A 16,244-nucleotide genomic window follows, 5' to 3' on the forward strand; every position below is an offset into this window, starting at 1 on the left:
CCTTAGGTTAGTTAGGTTTAATTCGTTCTACGTTCTGGGCGACTGATAACCTCAGAAGTTAAGTCGCATAGTGCTCAGAGCCATTTGAACGCACATTAGAAGCGTGTGTTTGTCATCGCCATACTGGCGTATCACCCTGCGTGATGGTATGGGGTGCCATTGGTTACACGTTTCGGTCACCTCTTGTTCGCATTGACGGCACTTTGAATAGTGGACGTTACATTTCAGATGCGTTACGGCCCGTGGCTCTACCCTTCATTCGATCCCTGCGAAACCCTACATTTCAGCAGCATAATGCACGACCGCATGTTGCAGATCCTGTACGGGTCTTTCTGGGTACAGAAAATGTTCGACCGCTGCAATGGCCAGCACATTCTCCAGATCTCTCACCAACTGAAAACGTCTGGTCAATGGTGGCCGAGCAACTGGCTCGTCACAATACGCCAGTCACTACTCTTGATGAACTGTGGTATCGTGTTGAAGCTGCATGGCCAGCTGTACACGCCATCCAAGGTCTGTTTGAGTCAATGCCCAGGCGTACCACGGCCGTTATTATGGCCAGAGGTGGTTGTTCTGGGTACTGATTTCTCAGGATCTATGCACCCAAATTGCGTGATAATGTAATCACTTGTCAGTTCTAGTATAATATATTTGTCCAGTGAATACCCGTTTATCATCTGCATTTCGTCTTGGTGTAGCAATTTTAATGGCCATTAGTGTGTATAAGGAGCAATGAAATGAAAACGAGACACATGAAAAATGTTACCAAATTATTTAGTATTTCAATAGTAATCTCTGTAACTGTTAATACACTTATCCCATTGTGAGACACGATGGTCAGAGTCTTCATGGAAAAATGTTTACGGTTGCCTTCGGAACAAACATTATACACAGGCATGCGCCTATCGCCCGATGAAAATCGACAGCCATGAATGTTTTCCTTCGGGGCTCCCGAAATATAGAAGTCACATTGGGAGAAATCGGGACTATGTGGAGGATGTGTCAGAGGGTCCCAGGGAAACTTCAGTAGCGTAGTCGAAACTACGTCCACAACGTATTAGCTGGATGCTAACCACTAACGGTTAGACATTCCTCCTGAAACTTATAAGCAGCCTGTATTCAAATGAAAAACTTGAATCTTTGAAACCTATACAATACTACTTTCAGAAAGAAATCCCTATTTCTTGCCTGAATGACCTATAACGGCTCCGTTCGAGCAAGCAAGCAAAGGTATCATAACTGCATTCTGATTTGAGCGCTATTAATTATTTCTCAGAATGCAGCAATTTTACTCTTGAGCCTTTGAAAGTACCTACAATGTAATTAAAAAAAATAAGCATGTCGTATGGCCTTAATGAAGTCATACTGATCCAGTTAGGTTTGCCGCCAACTATTTTCACATTAAAAATGAGATTACGTCTTTGATGCACAAGGTACTGACTGAGTGGTACATTCTCGAGAAATACGGTAGTCAGAACGTCTGAACTGGTCTAACTCCAGAAAAATGAAATGTTGCTAACATGGTAATACGACTCACAGACACAAGTAAGCACAGTTAATATATTTAACATTAAATCTAAAGTTTAATCACATAAATAAATCTCACTCTCTCAAAGCTCATCAAGTTTTCCTCTCCTAAGATGAAGTTGGAAGGAACGTGCAGCCTTCTGTTCGTAGTAGCCAGACCTACTGCGCAGCGTTGGAGACGTTCCTCTTGCATTTTATATCCAATACGTAGAGCGAGCGTTCAATAAAGCCTGCTCAAGATTGAGTTCGTCCATTCAAGACGAATTGATGTTTGTTGTAGCAGAACTACTTGCAAAATGCTTCCGCTGCGCTGTTCCCTCTCCGCAAATCGGCTTAACACACACTGACCCTAATTGTGCACTCTCTCACTGCCTGTTACAGACTGCACCGTACGCGAGCGCGCCTTCGTAATGTGTGATTCCCTAACTCATAGTACAAGAAAATGTTCAGAAACTTTCAAAGTAATGTCTTACTACGGATGAGATCAGGAAGCTACAATTCTTACAGTATCTTTCCCATACATAATTGTACTTCACAAGTACATGGTGACACAGAATAACGGGAATATTTGAAATGAGTAGTAGCAGCCCTGGCAGGTGGCAGTACTGCGTGTTAGTGACAGTGAGGGAGTAAACAGTCCGCCATTTCAGTAATCATGGATCAGTGGAACGGACAACACCGTGCGATAGCCATAAAAATGTTTTGTAAACACCATGATACTTTGGTAGCGTTGCAGAGAAAGCTACGACGTTTTTATAATTTAGGACGGCATAATGCCGTTCCGTCGAAAAACGCGATAAAATGTTGGATTAATACCTTTAAAGAGACTGGATCTGCCCTCAAGAAGAAATCAACAGGGTGACCAGGAAATGTGCGCTCCCCAGCGAACTTTCTTGTTGCACGCGATCTGTCTTACGGAGCCCACAATTCCTACGCAAGCAGCAGTGGTTGGAATGTCCCGAGAGAGTGTTCGCAGAATTCTTAATCTTGATTTAAAATTTCATCCGTACAAACTACAGATGGTGCAACTACTAAAGGACAACGATGATCGGTTACGTTTAGGATTTCTAAACAAGTTGTGGATGTATCAGATGAGGCACATTTTCATCTCACAGGGTATGTGAATACACAGAATTACCGTTACTGGGCAAACAAAAACCCTCATGACGTACATGAGCGCCCTTTACACGCTAGTAAAGTGACAGTATGGAGTGTTGTTTCATCACATGTGATTATCGGACACTTTTTTCGCAAATGAACAGGGGAACACAATAATTGTCAATGCCGATCGTTACGTGGAGATTTTACGAACTTCCGTTACACCTGCATTGAACAGCTTTCCAAAAGTTCAAGAAGCCTGGTTTCAACAGGATGGAGCGACATCACACACTGCACGGCAATCAGTGGTATAACAGCAGATTTCACGAATGTATTCATAGAGGAGGAAGCCATCTACAGGACGTAATTTTTTAAAAATTACGAGTGCCGTCAATGTTTCGTAAATGGCAAAGTTGTAAAGTTTGAATTACTATCAGTGCCATTTCTTTACTTCATCACTTCTAGGTTTATTGGATTGTGGAAATGTTCCCGTTTTTCTTTGCCACCCTGTATTAATAGTTGAAAATGAAACAAAATAAACAATAGAGTAATAAACACACAGCCAGTCGCTGTGGCAGAGTGGTTCTGGGCGCTTCAGCACGGAACCGCGCTACCGCTACGGTCGCAGGTTCGAATCCAGCCTCGGGGATGGATGTATGTGTTGTCCTTAAGTTAGTTAGGTTTAAGTAGTTCTAAGTTCTAGGGGACTGATGACCTCAGATGTTAAGTCCCGTATTGCTCAGAGCCATTTGAACCATTTTTTAATAAACACACAAGACATTAAGTGCACTAATTCAAAACAGACCAAAAGAACAAAGGTGTAAATAATACTCGTAAATAGGAAGTAAAATGTGTAATGTGTATGAATTTAACATTATTGTGACTCTACAAAGAGACCTGCCCCCTCCGAGCTGGTTCGAGAACGCGATCGCACTCCTAAGAATTTTACCAAAGTTCGGAAGTGTCGGTGGCGGCGGTTGCAGACACTGTTCGTCTCGCTAAAGCAGGAAGATAAATTGGACAGAAATACGGAAACACCGCGAGAAATGCATGCATGAATATAAATGCAGGTGCTAGCCAATCCTTCAGGTTGCGCCGTTCGATTTGGCCACAGACGGCAGCAGTCCGATGTCATGTACACATTGTATGCGTCAGTCGTGATCAGAACAGTGTTCGTTATAGTTGTGAGGGCCTCAAGTTGGCACTAAGTGATCCTGTGCTAACCTCTTCGTCTCAGAGTAGCACTTGCAACCTATGCCCTCAATTATTTGCTATACGTATTCCAATCTTTGACCACCTCTACAGCTTTTGCCCTCTACAGCTCCCTCTAGTACCCGATGTCTTAACAGATGTCCTATCATCCTGTCCCTTCTCCTTATCAGTGTTTTCCACATTTTCCGTTCCAATCCGATCCTGCGCAGAACGTCCTCATTCCTTACCCTATCAGTCCACCTAATTTTCAACATTCGTCTCTAGCACCACATCTCAAATGCTTCGATTCTCTTCTGCTTCGGTGTTCCCACAGTCCATGTTTCACTACCATACAATACTGTACTCCAGACGTGCATTCTCAGAAATTTCTGCCTCAGATTAGGCTTCTAGTTGATATTAGTAGACTTCTGTTGGCCAGAAATGCCCTTTTTCCATTGCTTGTCTGCTTTTGATGTCTTCCTTGCTCCGTCCGTAACTCGTTATTTTACTCCCTCAGTAGCAGAATTCCCTAACTTCATTTACTTTGTGAGCATCAATCCTGATGTTTCTCGCTGTTCACATTTCTACTACTTCTCATTACCTTCGTCTTTCTTCGATGTACTCTCAATCCATACTGTGTACTCATTAGACGGTTCATTCCGTTCAGCAGATCATGTTATTCTTCCTCACTTTCACTCAGGATAGCAATGTCCTTTCACACCGAATTTGAATGCCACTCCTGAAAGTTTCTTTTTTTTCCATCAATGCTTCCTCGATGTACAAAGTGAACAGTAGGACCAATAGGCTACGTCCTTGTCTTACACCCTTTTTGATACGGACACTTTGTTCTTGGTCTTCCATTCTTATTATTCCCTCTCAGCTGTTGTACATATTGTATATGACCCGTCTCTTCCTATAGCTACCCCTACTTTTCTCAGAATTTCGAACATCTTGGACCATTTTATCGAACGCTTTTTCCAGTTCGAAAAATCCTATGAACGTGTCTCGATTTTTCTTTAGCCTAACTTCCATTATTAAGCGCCACGTCTGAATTGCCTCTCTCGTGCCTTTAGCTTTCCTAAACCCAATCTGATCGTCCTCTAACGCATCCTCAATTTTCTTTTCCATTCTTCTGTATATTATTTTTGTAAGCAACTTGGATGCTTGAGCTTGTCAACTCTTGCGGTCTTCGGAACTGTGTCCATGATGCCAACCCGAAAGTCAGATGGTATGTCAGCAGACTCATAAATTCTACACACCAACCTGAATAGTCGTTTTGTTGCCACTTCCCCCAATGATTTCAGAAATTCTGATGGAATGTTATTTATCCCTTCCGCCTTATTTGATCCTAAGTCCTCCAAAGATCTTTTAAATCCTGTTTCTAGTACTGGATCCCCTATCTCTTCTAAATCAAGTCCTGTTTCTTTTTCTATCATATCAGACAAATCTTCCCCCTCATAGGGACTTTCAATGTATTCTTTCCACCTATCCGCACTCTCCTCTGCATTTAACAGAGGAATTCCCATTGCACTCTTAATGTTATCACCCTTGCTTTCAAGGTCACCGAAGGCTGTGTATGATGAGTCTGTCCTTACGACAATCATTTCTTTTTCGATGTCTTCACATTTTTCCTACAGCCATTTCATCTTAGCATCCCTGCACTTCCTATGTATTTCATTTCTAAGCGACTTGTATTTCTCTATTCCTCTGTTCCCTAGAACGTTTTTGTACTTCCTTTTTTCACCAATCAACTGAAGTATTTCTTCTGTTATTCATGGTTTCTTCGCAGTTACCTGATTTGTACCTATGTTTTCCTTCGAAACTGCTGTGGTGGCCCATTTTAGAGATGTCCCTTCCTCTTCAACTGTACTACCTACTGAGCTATTCCTTATTGCTGTATCTATAGCCTTAGAGAACTTCAACCGTGTCTCGTCGTCCCTTAGTACTTCCGTATCCCATTTCTTTGCGTATTGGTTTTTCCTCACTAATGTCTTGAACTTCAGCCTACTCTTCATCACTACTATATTGTGATCTGAGTCTATGTCTGCTCCTGGGTACGCCTTACAATCCAGTATCTTATTTCGGGATCTCTGTCTGGTCATGATGTTATCTAACTGAAATCTTTCTGTATCACTCGGCCTTTTCCAAGTATACCTTCTCTTGTGATTCTTGAACAGAGTATTCGCTATTACTAGCTCACACTTGTTACAGAACTCAATTAATCTTTCTCCTCACATTCCTTGTCCCAAGCCCATATTATCCTGCAAACTTTTCTTCTACTCCTTCCCCTACAGCTGCATTCCAGGCTCCAACGACTATTGGAATTTCATCCCTATTTACATACTATATTACCCTTTCAATATCCTCATAGTCTTTCTCTATCTCTTCATCTTCAAGTTGCGGCGTCGGCATGTGTACCTGAATTATCGTTGTCTGTGTTGGTTTGCTGTCGATTCTGATAACAACGACCCTGCCAGTGAAGTGTTCACAGAAACACACTCTCTGCCCTACCTTCCTATTCATAACGAATTCTACTTCGGTTATACCAATTTTTGCCGCTGTTGATGTTACTCTATACTCATCTGACCAGAAATCATTGTCCTCTTTCCACGTCACTTCACTGACTCCTACTATATCTAGATTGAGCCTTTGCATTTCCCTTTTCAGATTTTCTAGTTTCCCTACCACGATCAAGCTTCTGATACTCCACTTCCCGACTAGAAGAACGTTGTCCTTCCGTTTGAATCGTAAATTTAGCGTTTCAAAATTTTCTCTTAAATATTTACTAGCGATTCAAAATGTTCAAATGTGCGTGAAATCCTATGGGACTTAGCTGCTAAGGTCATCAGTCCCTAAGCTTACACACTATTTAACCTAAAATATCCTAAGGACAAACATACACACCCATGCCCGAGGGAGGACTCGAACCTCCGCCGGGACAAGGCGTACTAGCGATTCACCAAGAGCTTTAGCACATTTAATCATACTAGGTGAGCGTGGAAGTAGTTGCCAGGAAGTAACTGATGGAAAATAAAATTACCTTTAACAAATGTGAATTCCTAAAAGTCTTTTCAAAAACAGATTTAATATTACAGTCAGAAAGAACCCTCTAAATATCAAGTTACGATTATTCAGAGGCAGAATAACAATTTTTTTTTCTTACAGTAGGAGCCTTCGGGCTGAGAAGCTTCCGCCCCCTTTCAAGACGGCCGTAGTCACGGCCGCTCACAACGACCTCTAAAAAACTACACTGGTGCAAATCTGCAACACACCAGATTACTTTAAACTAAAAATTTTAACAACTCACACAAACACATTAACTATGCACCCCGTAAGAGGGATGGAAATGGTACAAACACTCACACTAAGAAATTATTTACCACCAAAAGTGCGATTTGTTTTTAAAAGGACTCTTACGATGGAAGGGTGGCAACTTTATAAATATGACTACTTAAATAAAACCCATGAAATTCAGACTTATATAAAGTGTAAAACATGCTCTACATTACACATATACCACCTCGCAAGATAAAAACATATTTCAGGAATTCGGTCTTTACCTTAATTCTATAAATTCGTTAACACCGAATCCGACAAACATGACAGAGGCAGCTATTAACATTCGGCAGACCGACAGACAGACAGACACTAACCGCCTAAGAAATCCGGACGATAGACAGGCAAGCAAGCTGGAGACGAGAGACTGACCAAGGAAACAAGTAGAATTTGAGAAGTAAATGAAACAACATATCAGCAGTCACTTAACTTCTAATAAACGGCGATGTCTGGCGAAGACCTGGCTCAGCACCCACAAAATGCTCTCCCGAACCGTCCGCTGCCAGCCGCTTCAACGGAAGCAGGAAGGCGCGCCGATCTCCCGTCTAGACCGATGTCGTGGGTTGACTCCTGTTGCTTTCGTGTCGGCCGCGAAGCCACTACTCCTCGCTATACGGCGCGGCCCACTGGCTGCCACGTGGCGACTTCGCATGTGCCGACGCTCAAGACGGACAAGTCATCTTGTGTCTCAGTGTACGACCGACCAACCGATCGATCCAACCGGCCTTAAGGTCAATCCGAACGACAGACATCCTGGCACTCCAGACGGCAGACCGACATTGATTAAGCGATCACTCGGTCCGACTCACCCATGCAGAGGAAAAATGCCCTCAGGCTACCCGACATCCCTGCCCCGGGAAGAGACCGACCTACCGATTAATCCGACCGCCAATGTCCATTGCCTGAACAAACTCGAGCAGACTGGCGGTCTAACACATACTAGCACTCCGAACGACAGACAGACACTAGCCGCCTCACCAATGCGGACGAGAGACAGATCCAGACTAACTTGGCTGACCAGACTCGCCTCGACTCACAGACTAACAGACGTGGCTGACCAACGGCCTCCGACTCACTCCGACTGACCGACTCAGACTCACCCCTTAATGTACGGCAGACCGACAGACAGACACTGACTGCCCGACACTGAGCCGGCTGACCAACTGACTAAACTCAGACTAACAGAGTCACCCTGCCGAGCTCATAGCGCCCCTTAAATGCACGTGAACAGGCAACTTTTCACCTTTCCCACCAGAGGGAGACACCAAAGCTGCGATTGCCACAGCGGCGCCACCGCCAGAAACGGAAGGCGACTGCTTTACACTACGCGCTGCAGCGCGCTCTTCAAAACAGCAATTTTTACCACGGCTCACATTTGTTTATTGAATTTTTTTCTCATGGTAACCTCCACCTTGGCAGTCTGCTCCCATATATCCGAATATTTTGCCAATAGAGAGGTCACCATGACACTTCTTCAATGTGCGGTTTTCATTGCCTTCTGCATCCTCATGTTGATCGTTGCTGATTCTTCCGCCTTTAGGGGCAGTTACCCACTCCTAGTGCCCTGAACCTCTGTCCGCTCCTCCGCCCTCTTTGACGAGGCCGTTGGCAGAATGAGAGGTGACATCTTATACCAGAAGTCTTAGGCCGCATAACTGCCAAGGATTATGTGACCATTTTAGCTGGTCAGGTCCATCTCATGTTACAATCATTGTTCCCCAGTGGTAATGAAGTGTTCCAAGACGGCTGGACCCCTATTCAGACGGCTTGCATAGTCAAGGACTGCATCTGTGAGCACGGGAATGCATTTTAGCTTCTCCCCCTGCCGTAACAGTTACCAGATCTTTATATTATTGATTCCTTTTCTCGAGCGATCGTTGTCCATTCCCACCATCGTTATATGAGCTTGAGATTATTTTGCAGGATGAATGGTGTAAAAGTCTGTTGAAAACCATACAAGACCTGAATTTATCAATTCCGAAACGAATGACAAATGTTTTGAACACCCACGGATATTCTGCGTCGCAGTTGGCATATTAATGTGTTGTTAGTTCGGTGTTGCCATATTTTTGTCCATGCTCTAAATGTTCTAAACAATTCGCTTTCGAAAGTCTCACAGTCAATGCGCTGGATATGTGGATATCGTCCCCTGCGAGAAATCCACCAGCACAGCAGTAGATATGTAGGGGCAATGTCATTTATAAAGGAGAAGACGGCGTCATACTTACTTCTGAAACGTCCCCCTGAATATCTCTGTACATCGAGGCGTTAATAGTTTTCTCGAAAGCACCAGTTCCGTACCTCAGTTACATCATGACATCGCCCACACCATGATCCAGCCGCCAAGACACCGATCCGTTTCTGAGATGTTCCTAGCGTTCTGCGGGTTTTGTTTCAGGCAAATGTATGTCGAAAGTCACTTCGATCTGCCAACAAGATTTATTTCCTGCTGCAGCACCGAGTATTCTAGGCAACTGTATTGAAGGCATCGATGGATTTTTTTTTCGCCATAATGACCAGAATTGGGCCCTGTTGTGAAGGTTGTTGTTCTTAGACAATGTCATGCATCGCGGATACGTCGCTAAAGGTCATAAAATTACTCTTTGTGTCACATTCAGAATTATTGTATTTGCCATATCTAACTGGCCATTTCCAAAGCAATTGACGATTTTACCTAAAACAGTAATGTATTTTGTGAGGTATTAATTTTACAAATGTGTCAAAGGAGTACTGTAATATGCAGCTTCTTATACAGTTCATCCACATCTTCACTCTTCTCTTCTTCATTGTTGCTTTCTGCGAGAAGTATTCAACGTACTTTGTATAGAGGTCGTCACGTAGCGTACAGAATGACTAAAACTCACTGTCGAAGGACTAAAGTGTGACATTGCTAACCTATGAGTTACATGGGAAACCTCTGTTAAAAGTAGACTGATTATCATATGGCATGGTTGTAAAAGGAGTACGTCAAAGATCTTCACGACAGAGAACATGCAGCCGGCCGAAGTGGCCGTGCGGTTAAAGGCGCTGCAGTCTGGAACCGCAAGACCGCTACGGTCGCAGGTTCGAATCCTGCCTCGGGCATGGATGTTTGTGATGTCCTTAGGTTAGGTAGGTTTAACTAATTCTAAGTTCTAGGGGACTAATGACCTCAGAAGTTCAGTCTCATAGTGTTCAGAGCCATTTGAACCATTTTTTCAACAGAGAACATGGCTACAAAGCATTATAGACGACGTAGAGTTTGTTATGGAAGGTATTGACAAATCGGTAATGGAGTTAGAGTTTCACAATAGCTCAACGAAGGTGATGTGATGCTTTAGGAATTTTGAGAAAGCAGCAGATTATATAGGGGACAGGTTGTTCGATTAGGTAGCTATAAGGGATGAAACAGTCTTAATACAGCGTACTTCAAAAGTATCACTAGGACACTCTCGGAAAACTTTGTTAAATGTGAAAACTGTCGGACGATCAATCTGACATGTCATGTCTCTAAATACAACTGGAGTAATATACAGATGAATAATGAAATTGAATAATTACGAGACGTAGGGCAGTATTATTTCTTAAGTTGTAACTTATAAGAGGAGCCTTGTTCCCCTTTCGCTTAGCAACAAAAAGAAAGTGAAACATCTCCATACACTTTGTGCTACAAGATGAAGCCTCTGCCAATTTGCGATAGACGAAGATAATCACGTGAGCAGGAATGAAGAATTTTCTTTCCAAAGTAATATCTATGCCTTAGCGTAAAAAATTAATGCCTATAAGAAAATAAAGGAGAAATCGAAAGACAACGTAAAACACAAATGATGTTAACACAAGCTCCACAGGCCAGTGCCTACGTTTGAAGCGAGAACGTAGCTGACGTAGTTAGCAGCAACCGGCGTAAATATTCCAGTGTTCCACACTTATTCAACTTTGGTTTGTATACGGAAGTTTCAGATTTCGCTGTTTGATGCGCTCAGCTGAGTTCATGTTCAGAGTCCGCAAGCTGCCCCTAACGAAGGCAATTATGAAATCTACGTGGAGAAGTGCTAGTGGACCAGAGTTATTCTCTGCTCCATTATTTTTCTACGTAAACTACACTATTTTGGCAGAAGAGCTGAAACTGTGCACTTCCATGTATTAACGAGAGAAACTGTGTTACCTGTTCTCATTCTACAGAAAATATTAGACGTAAAAATAAAGTTATGATTCATTACTACTTCCCATTATCTGGTGTGGTGAGGGGGGGCGAATTTACAGTCTTAGACATAAAAACTGGCCGCCGGCCGGCCGCCACAGAGACTAAGTCCGAGTCGTTCACTTAAGGTGGCCAATAAAACTGGCCGCCCCTGACAACTCTAAGTCCGGCCATCTGCACAATCTGGCAACACCTTAAGATGCGGAAGTGTTAGGAGGAAGTGTTGTCTACTTCCGATGTATGCTTGCAGCGTGTGAGCCCGTGGTCTAGCGGTAATAGTCGCGCGTTGTAAACTGATAGTCGCCTGTTCGCGTCCACCTATATGTATATATATTTTTTTTTACTACATTTCAGCCCTCGTATAAAGTTATGAGTCTGATTGAACATCGAAGATAATTCGCTTGACATTCTACCCACCAGCAATAACAAGTATTCCAGAAACAATTCCGCAGGACAGCTCGTGGCTGCGTCGCGATCATAACTGCTTACGCTCGAGCGTTTCCTCGCGCTGCAGCGGCTGCAGCGGCTAGCCGGCTACCGACCACCGGCCAGACGCCACCCGCCGCCTTAAATCTGGCGCCGCCCATGTGAACGCGGCGCGACGCTGTCAGTATATGTTTTAACTGTCATTTTCGAATTTGAAGTTCTAGTTATCATCTTGCAGTTAAGCATTGCATTTTGCATACTTTAAAATCATGAACTACGGTTACGCATTGTAAAATTGAGTCGCAAGTGGAAGAAGGTGTAACATCTGCAACACAACGTTTACTTTTGGTATAACAGAGGGGTGAATGCAGAGGAGGCAACTAGAAAGATTTGAACTGTGTGTGAAGCGAGTGCTTTTGGGAAAAATACGCCAGAAAAAGATATTCTTGTTTCAACAAAGATCGTTCTGGTATGAATGATTTTCCACATTAAGGAAGTCTCGACTACTGATACATGTGATAGATTACCATTTCACCATCATGCGACATTTGCAATCAACAGGCAAAGTTCAGAAGTCTGGCGTAGGAGTACTGCATGCTCTAATTCGAAACAACAAAAATCATGGAGTGACTATTATTGAACGTCATCTGGTCGCTCATTGAGCATTCGTATGCAGTACTGTTGTTGGTGACGTGTTATGATGCCTTTATCGTTAACTTCCTAAGAAGAAATGAAAGGCTGAGCGCCACCAAAAGACGTAAACTCGAGCAAAGAGTAGTGTGAACATAATATTTTACATCTGATAGCTCCAAAAGTGTGGTTTGGGCTACGAATTCTGCCCCACGGGTTGTGTGCAACACAGCTGGAATTTGTTGCCAACAACTAAGACACCTTTTGGTGGCAGTGTAAGGAAATCGAGCAACAAAACTACATCACCTGTGCTACTGCATGATGACGCACTCTGTTGATTTGAGAAACAAAACTGTCCAGGAGATTGATAGTAAAGTCGTCTCTCAGGCATTCGTATTGATAGGGAAGTCCTCTCTCAAGCACATGTCCCTCTCGTCATATATTCGTAAATATTTACCTTTCCCGCTCTTGATCGATCAACCGTCAAGGCAATTCATTTCTAGACGAAAATACTCTTAAAACTACACTGGTTTAATGACATCGTTAGAACTAGTGGGTTTCTACGGGCGTAGAATTTGTAAACAACATTAGCATTGTCAGATTGTTTTAGATATCGGGAAAGAAAATTGTGCTCCTGATTAATTTCTCTTTGGTGGTTACTGATGCGTTTAGTAAACTAATGGAAAATTTAATTAAAATATTCACTGTACTTATACAAATTAAATTCAGCTTACTACAGTAACAACACGACGGCAGTCTATCTTAATAAAACATTAAGTGTCTATAAGACGATTGATCCTATTTTAACGCGAATTAGTAGGATATTACCGACTTTTGACATCGAAAAGATCTGTATTTACTTCATTTCGTGTATCAATCGCAAGTATTATGAAAATGTGTCATTTCATAGATAAAATTATGTATTCACAACAACGAAAAATATGTAGGTAGAAAACAAAAGTGGCATTATGAATTTGGCAGTACCGTAAGGTTTTCATTCTGACACTAACAAGGGGAGGCCACCAATTGTGAAATTCAGATTCGATTCATACTGCTCATAATAAAAGCTCATGGCCGAAGGTGTAATGTGGCAAAGCACCAAGATACACTTCTCAGCCGTTGTCGAGAAAATCGACAGTTAATAGAAACCGTTGCGGTGAAATACTCTCTACGATGTATGATTTCCTATAGAGTCGTGGCGCAGCGGTAAGTGCTTCTGTTCGTGAGCCAAAGGTCGCCGGATCGAATCTCGCGCCATGCAATTTTTTTTAGTATTGGTTTTTAGTAATTCAAATATATATATATATATATATATATATATATATATATATATATATATCATGGGGTCTCTAATTAGAACTTTTGACTTACACTATACGTATTCGTTTCGGAATATCGTTTCTACGTCTTCCGTTAACTACACGTGTAAACATTATGAAGACAATTAATAACATTTGTGAAATACAACTTTGTTTGCAGAAAACATAATCATGTTCGTAGTCGCCAGTTTTTCCACGACAAACGACTTTCAACAACTTATTATATGCATAATTGTTGCAACTGATTGTGTGTATATATATATATATATATATATATATATATATATATATATATATATATATATATATAACAAATACTAAAAAAATGTGGAACGGCGAGAAATTCGATGCGGCGACCTTCGGATTACGAACCCGAGCGCTTACCGCTGCGCCACGACGCTGTAGGAACTTACAAATCGTAGAGACTACTTCACCTCAACGGTTTCTTTTAACTGTCGATTTTCTCGACAACGGCTGAGAAGTGCATCTTGGTGCTTTGCCACATTACACCTCTGGCTATGCGCTTTTATTATGCGCAATGTGAATCGAATCTGAATTTCACAATTGGCGGCCTCCCCTTGTAAGGGTTCCTGAAAGTAGCAAGACCAATTTTGCTCGAGCGTTGTCTTACGATTCCCTTATTGAGTTTGTATCTGCCTGCTTGTAGCTCTGCTACAAAAGAATTAAAAATCTGGCTTTCAGCGAGTCTCGAAAGGCGAACGAAAGCAGCTTGCACCTGGTAGCCAAGCATGTTACCTCAGAACTGGTTTTTTCCTAAAGTGGGAAGACATCCTTTTGAGGTTCAATTGTTGGCAAATGTCAGTCAGACATGTGCCGTTGGTCTAAACGTTTCGGTGTGTTGAATTTGTACCAATGATTTTTCTAAACGTTTTTTCTGTCCCAAATAGAGAGTTGAAGTCTCCCATTAGTATTTTCACGTCATCTTGGTGAATTTTGCTCATAGTATTTTGAGTGTGTTCCAGAATTTTTCGACATTTTAGGAGTTTTTCTTATTTTCGATGTTGGTGGGGACATGTGGATTGATGAGTTTATATTTTTTGCAGGGGCTCTTAATGGGCATAGTCATAAGTCGGTTGTTGATGGGCAGGCCGCGGTGGACGAGCGGTTCTAGGCGCTTCAGTCCGGAACCGCGAGACTGCTACGGTCGCAGGTTCGAATCCTGCTTCGGGCATGGATGTGTGTGATGTCCTTAGGTTAGTTAGGTTTAAGTTCTAGGGGACTGATGACCTCCACTGTTAAGTCCCATAGTGCTCAGAGCCATTTGAACCATTTCATTGTTGATGGGTGTGATTTCTTTGACAGAGTTGATGATAGAGCTGTGTTCGAGAAATTCAATGCCAAAGAATGGTACGCCTTTCGCTACCTTTTGTTGTATTTTGCTCTTGAAGATTCAGTGGTTTCCGTAATGCAAGGATTCATTGTCAGTTAGTCGTGGTTCATGAAGAGCAAGGGTGAGAATTTTTTGTCGGTCGATTTCTTATGTGAGATTATTTAGTTTTCGTGTTTTGATCAATGTGTCGATGTTTAGTTTTCAAGTGCATGTTTTCTGCTAGTAGGGAAATTTACCAGACATCTTCGATATTCTCTGCCGTGCTAACCTGGACTCCCCAGAATCCGAAAATCCGACTGCCGCCTGTCGACAGGCGGGTTGTGTACCACCTGGGGTAATGTTGACTTTGCTTGCATAGTTCATGTTTCTTTGTGTCTCATTGGTTTGGGCTGGGTGATTCCAAGGCCGGACAGGCGGATAGGACCATAGGGTGTTGAAGCCTTTGCAACCAAATATTTTCAGCTGAGCTCATTGAGCTGACAGACGGTGACCAGAGTAGCGGTGATTTTCACTCAGACGTGTCTGGATTTTGGGTTCAACGGATTGAGTAGCCGTTCAGGATTGTGTTAGTATTTGGTTCACCCCAAGTATTTGATTTCCTCGGAACCACCCATATGGGGGAGGGTTTCCCCTATCCGCCGCACTGGATTATTATTATTGTCATTATGTAACCAGCAAATCCGATATGGTGTATCTTCGAACCACTGAAATAGATGTGTATTGTTCGATTCAGTATTTCCATCACATAAATACGGGTTATAATTACGTTACATTGCTGCTAGTAGACATATTTCTCACTTTATCTTAGACAGTTGCTACCTGTTACTCCATCATAGGAACTTTTGTGCGCAGCATTGGTGCAATACAGTCGTTCAAATTATACGATTTCTGTAGTTTCATTTCGATACCAGATCGTTCTAATCGGATTCAGTCAGTCTTAATGTGGATATTCGACTACGACCCTCATCATATGATAGGCTGGGTAAACCACATTCTTAATCGGACTGTTGAATCTAGATCACTTATCTATGACAGGGTCTGAATTCTTAAACACTGTGGAAAGTAATAATCCAATGTGCTTATTACAAACACGTTATTTAAATATAAATATATGAACTAACGAGATAACAGTTTATTTACAGGAGCAGAGCCCCATCCATCATAGCAGAGCAGTGCGAGATTGGTT

This window comes from Schistocerca serialis, chromosome 1, assembly GCF_023864345.2.
Source record: "Schistocerca serialis cubense isolate TAMUIC-IGC-003099 chromosome 1, iqSchSeri2.2, whole genome shotgun sequence".
Taxonomy (NCBI): Eukaryota; Metazoa; Arthropoda; class Insecta; order Orthoptera; family Acrididae; genus Schistocerca; species Schistocerca serialis.